The sequence below is a fragment of the Leptonychotes weddellii genome, chromosome 4 (genome assembly GCF_054177405.1).
Source record: "Leptonychotes weddellii isolate Sample4059 chromosome 4, ASM5417740v2, whole genome shotgun sequence".
Classification (NCBI taxonomy): Eukaryota; Metazoa; Chordata; class Mammalia; order Carnivora; family Phocidae; genus Leptonychotes; species Leptonychotes weddellii.
In genome coordinates, this window is record NC_138372.1 from 95,971,231 (window position 1) to 95,981,070 (window position 9,840).

Below are 9,840 nucleotides of genomic sequence, written 5' to 3' on the forward strand. Positions count from 1 at the left end.
CATCAAACTAAAAGGCTAAAGCAGGCAAGAAGCTGAGGATGAGTGAGGAGGACTGGTAAACCAATAGCAATAGACTAAAATGAGGTACAGAGGAGTAAAAGGGCAATTCAGAAAATAAATGTGGGGACTTCTATAGTGCAGGCTAATCCTTATGTGCTACCTGAACTCTGTGCAGCATTGGGTAGATTCTTAAATGGACACCATAGGGTGTGATAGACATAATAACCAGGTGTGACTAAGGTATGGTGACAACACTGGGAAGGAAATGAGTGGTGAATGCTGCGGGAGCAGGGAAAGCATCATGGAGGAAGTGCTGCCTGAGCTGGCTATCGAAGGATGCATGAGAATCCACTAGGCGGATGACGCGGTGGTGAGGCTAGGTGAAGTCTGGCAGTGTGGCGGTCTTTCCAATGACAGACTTGAACTAGAGCATGGGGTTCAAACCCAGTGCTGCAACACATTGTCTCTATGAGCTCCAGCGAGACATTTCTCTGCTGTGTGGCTCAGTTTCCTCATTTCCAAGTGGAGAGAATAGTAGTATTGACTTCATGAGGTTGTCATGAAGATTAAGGCATAATTCCTGTAAAATGCTTAGAACTCAGAGCACTGTCTTCAGAGGAAGCCTCGCATGATGGCTTGTGCAGAAGTAAGGAGGGCTGAAGCACACATGTGTTCTTAGGACTTGTGGGCGGTTCTGTAGGCCTGTACTTTGGGTGTGGGGTGATGGTAAATGTGAGGCAGAGGCTGCAGGAGATGAGCCTGGAGAGATAAGGTTCAGAGCATTAAGGGCTATGCTTGAAAATTTGGATTGTATCCTGAGGGCTATCTATCGAGAGCCACTGAAGAGTCTTATGCAGGAGAGTGGCATGATGCACTTCACCTTTTGGGAAGTATAGAAAGTGTACTAGAGAGGAGAGAGACTAGAGGCACTGAACATAATCGAATATTGCTGCAATGACCAAAGCAAGGTGGCCATGAAGTCGGGGAGAGGGAATTACCCAGTGCTGAGAAGGCAGAAGCAATTGGATTCGGCCCCTGCATGGATGTGGGGGCTTTGGAAGAGGGATGAAATCACTGTAGGAGACAATAGGACTGAGAACAGTCACATTTTCTTAGAGCTGTTTTTTGTTTTTGTTTTTAATATGTATTTATCTGAGAGAGAGAGGGAGAGCATGCAAGCACGGAGGGAGGGGCAGAGGGAGAGGGAGAGAGAGAATTCTCAATCAAACTCCTGGCTGAGCAGAGAGCCTGACGCAGGGCTCCACCCCAGGACCCTGAGATCATGACCTGAGCCGAAATCAAGAGTCAGATGCTTAACTGACTGAGCCACCCGGGTGCCCCTGCTTATAGCTCTTCAAATCTCTCTCACCTCAGGGCTTTTGCACCTCTAGGTGATGTGTCTGCAGTCATCTTTCTCATTTTCCTACTCATCTGTCTTTGTCTCCTCAGGCTGCCAGAACCAAACACCACACACTGAGTGGGTTAAAAAACAGACATCTATTTTCTCACAGTTCTGGAGGCTGGAAGTCCAAGATGAAAGTACTAGCCAATTTAGTTCGGAGTGCGCGTTCTCTTCCTGGCTTGCAGACGGCCGCTTTCTTGCTGCGTCTTCGTGCGGTGGAGAGAGAGGGAGAGATCTCACTCTTCTTCTTATAAAGCCACAGTCCTACTGAATTAGGGTCCCACTCTTATGACCTTTAATCACCTAATCATTTAACCATATTTACCTCCTAAAGACTCTATCTCCAGATAGAGTCACATTAGGGTTGAGGGCTTCAACAAATTTTGTGGGGGAGGGGAGAACATAGTAAAGTACCTAACATCATCCTTCTTCAAACTTAGAAATTATCTTCTCTAAGTATTCCTCATTCTCTAAGATGGGGCTAGACATCTAACATATCTGGCCCAAGACCACTGTACTTAGAAAGGCCTGCTTGCAAGGTTAGCAGTGGCCCTGGTCTAGCCTCTGGGAACTTAGATTTTGGGAGGTTTCCCTCCATTCCCTTACTGTGGTTCACTGTGCCTAAACTGTACAAACAATGTGGTTTATGCCAAACACCTCTTTTCTTCTGGGAGTTTGGCATTTTGATATATGCCAGACAGGGTGTGCCTCCAGTAAAAACTTTGGGCACTGAGTCTCTCCTGAGGTTCCTTGGTTCACATGTGTTGTCACAGTTTGAAGCTGGAGAAATTAAGAATGTGCTGTATCCATCGAATGTTCCCCCATAGCTCCTTGTATGGTGATTTTTACCACACTCTACTGTCCTTTTCTGTTTACTTCTTTGTCTTGCTCACGAGACTGCAAGCTACTTGAGGACAGAACGAGTGCCCTGCTCACTCCAGCAGGCCCAACGCTCAGTTGTACCAGGAGGGTCTTCCCTGGGTGTAGAGCTGGCCCAAGCACTGGGGCAACAGTGGCTAATAAGGCAAGTGAAGTCTTGTTTGGATGGTACTTAACCTAGCTTTTGTGGATAAACCAATCTTCAAAAAACAAGGAGGAAGGAGAGAGAGAAATGATCAAGGAGGCAGGAGGAGATCGAAAGCCTTCTCTGGTGTCATGAAGTCCATGGAAGAGAGACCTCCAAGATGGAGGGAGTGCTGGACAAGGTGAAGGCCTTCAGAGAGACAGAGTGGGATGAAGGCTGAGATGCATTCCCTGGATGTGGCATTCGTATCCGAGGAGACCTTTGCCAGAGTAGTTTTAGTGCAGTGGTGGGGACAAAGGCAAATGACTGTGGATTGAGGGGCGAATGAGAGGCAAGGAGTGGAGGCAGAGTGTGGATTGCTCATTTGAGAGGACTCACTATGAATAAGGAGAAGCGGAGCGGCAGCCAGAGAGGGCTAGCTCAAGTTGGGGGTGTCTAAAAACATCCAGGGAGGGGCGCCTGGCTGGCTCACTCAGTGGAATATGCGACTCTTGATCTTGGGGTTGTAAGTTCGAGCCCCACGTTGGGTGTAGAGATTACTTAAAATTAAATCTTAAAAAAAACTCACAACAATATCCAGGGACAGCATGAATAGGATCACAGGTCATGGAGGAGTTCTCAGAGTGAGAAGGCAAATGGACAGGATTGAAAGGAGGTACCCTAGGAGCTGTGGGTGGAAGGAAGGAGAAAATCAGGAATAAGGTCATAGATAGTCCATAGATTTGAGAGGGTTGTGGAGGAGCAGCCTCCCTGATGTCACTGTCGACATCATGAACCAGGGGATGAGGACATCTGTGGCAGTAGCCAGAGGTCTCAGAGCGACATGGAGAGGGGAGCTGACCCAGAATGACTGAGTGCTGTAAACACTTAGGAAGCTATAATTCCCCGTGATGCTAATCTACATGTTTGTGTGATTGTGTGGCTGTATTTCTTCAGGTATGCTTAGAAATTTAGTCACTGGATCCAAGAAAGAGGTTTGTGGAGTAGATTTAGGGTTAGGGTTTCATAGGATAGATGTAACGAAAGGGTAAGACAGTGAAGGAGTTGAGGGTGTTGGTGGGAAAGCAATCCACTTCATTGGGCATTGGGTACAGGACAGAAAAGGAAGAAGCAAGGACACAGAAGGTGGGTGGGCACCAAGTCTCCATGAAATCAAAGGAGAAGTAGAAAAGTGGGAAGGAGAGAGCTGGGGATGTGAGAAGTTATTGATATAATAATTCCAGTGAGTTTAATGTTTGTAGGTAGAGCCCTTACAAATGCTGGAAAATCCAAGCATGGGTGTGGGCATTAAGCTGATCCCAGTTTACATGGCGTGAGCATGAGGAGGTCAAGAAGCTGTGAGGGTGAGGGTGGGTGGTGATTCCCATCAATGCTGAACTCATCCAGGATGATGAATGGGTAGGGGTGGAGGGCAGAATGTGAAGCAGGTTATAATGTCTCAAGTGAAACTGGTATGTGGCACTGATAGGTTGGGGCAGAGGGTGCCACTTTCCTTTATATATGCTATGTTTTACCCAAGTGGAATCATTGGTCATTACCAAAAAAATCCTCCATACTTATGTATCTCTTTGCCATTGCTCAAGGTTTCTCTATTTGGGGAATATTTTTTTTTTTCAATTTTATTTTTAAAATTTCTTATTATATTTTTAAAGGTAAGCACTACACCCAATTTGGGGCTTGAACTTACAACCCTGAGATCAAGAGGTGCATGCTCTACCTACTGAGCCAGCCAGGCACCCCTGTTTGGGGCAATATCCTTAATTTCAGTTCCCTCTGATGAAATTCTATTGCTCCCTCAGTGAAGCTTCTCCTTCATGAAGCTGTCCTGATCTCCACCACCCCTCCTTGGGTCCTCCCACCATATTTCATAAATTTTGTTTTGGAAGGGAGAGTTTTGATATTTTGCTATATATTAAAGGGATTTATGTTAATAGATGTTTCATCTTTTCTTTTTTTTTTAAAAGATTTTATTTATTTATTTGACAGAGAGAGATACAGCGAGAGAGGGAACACAAGCAGAGGGAGTGGGAGAGGGAGAAGCAGGCTTCCCACCGAGCAGGGAGCCTGATGCGGGGCTCGATCCCAGGACTCTGGGATCATGACCTGAGCCGAAGGCAGACGCTTAACGACTGAGCCACCCAGGCGCCCCGATGTTTCATCTTTTCTAATAGCATGTAAATTCCTTGAAATGATAGATCGATCTGTCTTGTTCATCTTTGTGTCATTAATACCAATTTGCACAGAGTAAGGCCCAATGAATGTTTGTGGAATTGAATGAGTGGTACAATTTCAGAGTAGGGGCTGTATCTGTTTTAATTCTGTGTGATTTAACCTTCATGACTTAATGTTAAATAACTTGTTGCTCCAAGAATCGTTTGACTCTTTGTGTCTTGTTTTTTTTTTTTTCCCTGGGGGGAGGATCTCAAGATATTTCTGTTAAGAGTCTTAAATTTATATTCATTAAGTTATTCAATGAGTATTTATTGAGTACCAGATCCTATGTAGGGTCTGAGGATACAAAGATAAAAAAGTCATGATTCTTACCTTCAAGGATTCCCAAATTTAATTTGATTAATAAAAAAGGAATGGGATCTTTTTAAAAACTGTGCCATATACATCAAAGGATATTCACTCAGCCTCCAGGGTAAGTCTCTTTCCATTTAAGTCCTGGGCCAGAAGGTTTACCTCTTGATGATAAGAACTGTAAGGGGAGGTCCGTAGGGTTCTCTCATAATCTACAGCTCTTGCCCCCGAGCACTGAGGCCACATTTGCAGTATTGAGGAATGAACCCACAATCTCTGAGGCCAGTGTGCTGTAAATGGAAACACTAGACAGGGAATGTAAAGGCCCAAGTTTGAGTTCCAGCCCCGTCTATTGCTAGATAAGCTGTTTTCTATTTCTGAGCTTCAGTTTTCTCATGTGTAAAATGGGGATAATAATTAAGGAGATAATAAATATAAAAGAGCTCTTTAAATGGGTGAGGTGTTATACGAATGCTAATTGCTGCTGGCAATAACGCTGTGCAGGTTAAATCAAAGTGTGCTTTATAAACTCTACTTTGCAGATGGTGGGTGTCATTATCGTTTGCCCTCCCAGCCCTTCCCTCTTCACTTCTGTTACCTCTGTCCCAGTTGCTGGCCCTCATTGATTCCCTCAGTGGTACTATTGTGAGGGTGTCTTAAGCAGCCCTGGGGACCCCGTACAAGCTGGAGGGGTTAGCTATTTGCTTTCCTCCATTGTCTGCATATGTCTAGGTTTTTTTAATGTTCTTCTAGACATCTTTCATGCTCCTGGTTGGAAACCATTAAACAACTCCACATAGTTGTTTCTAGATCTTCAACTGTTATTAAGAAGAGTTGAAAATTTTTCTCTTTCACAATGACCCACAGAAAAATTGTCACATATATGTTAAAATTTCTGCTCTGAGGAGGCTGCATCATATCAGGTCCACGTTCAATCTCTTAGCTCTAAATGTGTCATCAAAATATTTTCAGTGAGTCTGTAGTGCTTAATTTTTTTGTCGAAATTATTCATTTTTTAAAAATTTTTATTCATTTATTTGACAGAGAGAGACACAGTGAGAGAGGGAACACAAGCAGGGGGAGTGGGAGAGGGAGAAGCAGGTCCCCCGCTGAGCAGGGAGCCCGATGTGGGGCTTGATCCCAGGACCGTAGACTCATGAACTGAGCCGAAGGCAGACGCCCAACCATCTGAGCCACCCAGGCGCCCTAAATTCTTCATTTTGGAATTCAAGATCCTTTATGGTCTAATCCTAGCTGTTTTTTCATTATTTCCCCTCATTCACTGCAAACTCAAGTCAAGTGGAACTTTTTACTGTGCCTGTAGGCAGAGTTGATCTTCCAGCTGGTTCTCACTGGTAGGCCACATTGGTTGTTCAAATACTGAAATTCTTCTCTGCCTCCCTTCTTGTCTGAACCTCTGAGTGTTGTCCATCTGAAGCTCAGCCACCCCAGTCGCTCTGCTGGGCCATGCAGTTCCCATAATCAAGTAGTTTAAGGATTAATGCGTGGTGTGGTGAGGGTCTCCAGGACTCGCTCCAGCCGGGCCACTATTCTGATTGGTTCAGTGTTAGGTCATGTTTTGAATACCTTCCAACCCCTTTAGAAGATTTCCCCCTTATTGATTTTCATTCTTGTGATTCCTTCCTTTCATCTAGAATGTTTTCCCCATCTCCTCATGTCCAAATTCTACCTATATGAAGCCCCAGCTCAAAAAGAACCTTCTCTATGAAGCTTTTGCTTATCTCTTCCAACTAAAAAGGATCTGTCTCTTTATTGATCTACCACAGCCCTTTATCTGCACTTTTCTTGTGTCATGTGTTCCAGGTGATCTTAAATTCATGCTGAAACATAGGTTTATTCTGTGGACTACATTTTGCAGAGTATCTGCTGAAGGGGCTGGTTCCTGGAATTGATTTTCCTTTCTCTGTGCATCCTCTGCCCCCCAACCTTGTAAACAGTTGGGCTTCTGTGAAACATCCAAGCCTTTGGCAGGAAGAGAACAAGGTACAGATTCTGAGGAGAGAACCTTCGTACCCTTTCCCCTTCATGATCCAGTGTGGGGGTGACTTTGGTTGCTTCCTGAATTACAAGACCAGACATTGCTGTGGCTTTGTTCACTCTGGGTTTTTATTATTTCAAGACGTCTATTTTTCTGGTCACTGAGACACTCAACAATGATTTTTTGGGTGAATGGACAATTTTATTTGGGCTGGAAATTTGGAGTTGATTCCATTAGAGATAAAGAAGCTGAAGCCCAGAGGGGGTTGCAGGACTTGGTGAGAAGCAGAGGCAGACTTCCAACTCAGTCTCTTGGCTTTATTGCAGCAGCTTTGGCCTTCAATGTGTAAATGAATGAATGTTTGAATGAAAGAGTGAGTGAATATAAGGACTGCGTATCTCAGATTTTTCTCCTGTGATAGTGAATTTCAACCTTTCTGTTCTTGTCCACAGTCATACCTGTGAGATCACGTGCTTCATTACTTTATAATAAAGCCTTTCCTTTAGACATTTTGTATATATGCCTATACATGTGCATTTTAATATTGTCTCTTTAAACTAACCATTAGTGGGGCGCCTCGGTGGCTCAGTCGTTAAGCATCTGCCTTCGGCTCAGGTCATGATTCCAGGGTCCTGGGATCGAGCCCCACATCGGGCTCCCTGCTCCATAGGTAGCCTGTTTCTCCCTCTCCCACTCCGCCTGCTTGTGTTCCCTCTCTTGCTGTGTCTCTTTCTGTCAAATAAATAAAATCTTAAAAAAAAAAATAACCATTAGTATTAAAAAAGAAATACAGTCTTATTGTGAAAAAAATTCAAACAGTACAGAAGGGTTTATTTTTTTTTAAAGATTTTTTTTTATTTATTTGAGAGAGAGAATGAGAGAGAGAGAGCACATGAGAGGGGGGAGGGTCAGAGGGAGAAGCAGACTCCCTGCTGAGCAGGGAGCTCGATGCGGGACTCGATCCCGGGACTCCAGGATCATGACCTGAGCCGAAGGCAGTCGCTTAACCAACTGAGCCACCCAGGCACCCCAGTACAGAAGGGTTTAAATTGAAAAGTGAAAGATTCTCATCCCCTCTAGACCCACTACCCTCTGTAATCAGTTTTTTGAGGGGTTCTCTCTAGTTGCTTTATTTGATTTACATATATGGAGTCACCCTGTATGCACTTATTTACCACTTGCTTTGTTTTCACTTAATTGATCTATTTTGGACATCTTTTCATATCAGGGCATATATTTCCACCATATTCTTCTTGATGACTACATAGTATTCTTTAAAAAAATTTTTTTTTTAAATTTATTTACTTATTTGAGAGAGAGCGCGAGAGAGCACATGCACACGCCCAGGCGAGCAGGGTGAGGGGGAGAGAGAGAGAGGGAGAAGCAGACTCTGTTGAGTGTGGAGCCCGATGTGGGACTCGATCCCAGGACCCTGAGATCATGACCTGAGTTGAAATCAGGAGTTGGATGCTCAGCTGACTGAGCCACTCAGGCGCCCTTATAGTATTTTATAATACAGATACAACATCAAAAGTCAAATAGTGAGCTTTTATTGAGAGACACTTAGTTTCATTTTTTCCCCATGAAGTATTCAGAACTCCTGTACACATATAGGCATATCTAGGAGACACTCTGGGTAGTATAATCCGTGGTTTCCAGCATATATACTTTAACATTTTGATAGATATTCCAAAATTGCCGCTCAAGGGTTGGTAAGTTTTGATAAAGAAAACAAGTCACTTCTTAGGTCTGTGAGTCAGCAAGTCCTCTGAGACGTTTAACACCAAATGAACACAAAAGAGTTCGGTGCTGTGGTATATTCTTGTGTTTCGGCCGAGAGGTGAGGTATTTCCGGAGCCCATTGCCTCCCGTATGCCGCTTTGGTTCTGCTGGCTTCTCCAGTTGCCCTCTCCTCATTTCCCAGTCCAGCCCCGGCTCCACTTTGAGTCTCTCTACCTGGCAAAATCCCCCTCTGTTGCTTAGTCACCCTTGAGCAGGAGCCAAAGCAAACCAGCCAGCCCGTGAACAGGAATTACCTGTTTCTCCGTCAACACCCGCCAACGGTCTGTGATTTCCCAGTTATTGTCCAGAGTGTGGCCTCTCCTTGTGGTTTGGTGGGTGCTGTTTAGAGAAGAGAGGAAAGCAAAGTTCTTCTAAAGCAAGGCAGTTTGAGTGGCAGAGTTAAAACAAACAAAAAAAGCAAGTTAAAGAGGATAATGGTATGGGGATGGGGAGATACGTATTCAGTAAATGTTTACTTAGCACCCACCCTGTGCCTATTCAACAAAGTGGGTGTGTGTGGGATGAGGGGTGCTGGGCATGGGTAGGCTGAGTGCTGCCTGGGCCTCCTGTTCCGGTCTCACATATCAGGAGTAGGAAGGAACCCCTGTCTGTGGGTCTGTCTCTTCCTGCTCTGTCCCGCCCCTCCAAGCCAGGCTGGGCAGGAATAGATAGCCCTGTGGACAGGAAACTTGTGGTTTTGGTGGTGTGAGTGGAAACAATGACGTTTGCTCCTGCCCGGCTTGGAGCCTGGAGCAGCGTAGGGGCTGGGAGTCTCCCCAGGAAGTGACTCAGGGTCCTGAGATGTTTGAGACGTGGCTTGATTTCTCTTGCTGGAGGGCTGTGGGTGGATCCCTTAGTGCTGGACTTGATTTCCTGACCTGGGACACCTGAGCAGCCAGGACCCCGATTCAGAGATAGGAGCACCACCTGTTGTCACAGGTCTTTGGGGACTCTAAAAATGCCAGGAAGCTCTGCCCCAGAAGCTGCCAGAGAGAGGTGCTGTGGTGGTTCCTCATTCCTCCACCCACCTATGTTGCCCACAGCCCCAGAGGGTGGCAGCCCTGTGGCTTCAACTGTGGGGCGCAGTAGCCTGGTTCCCAGAGCTGCTGG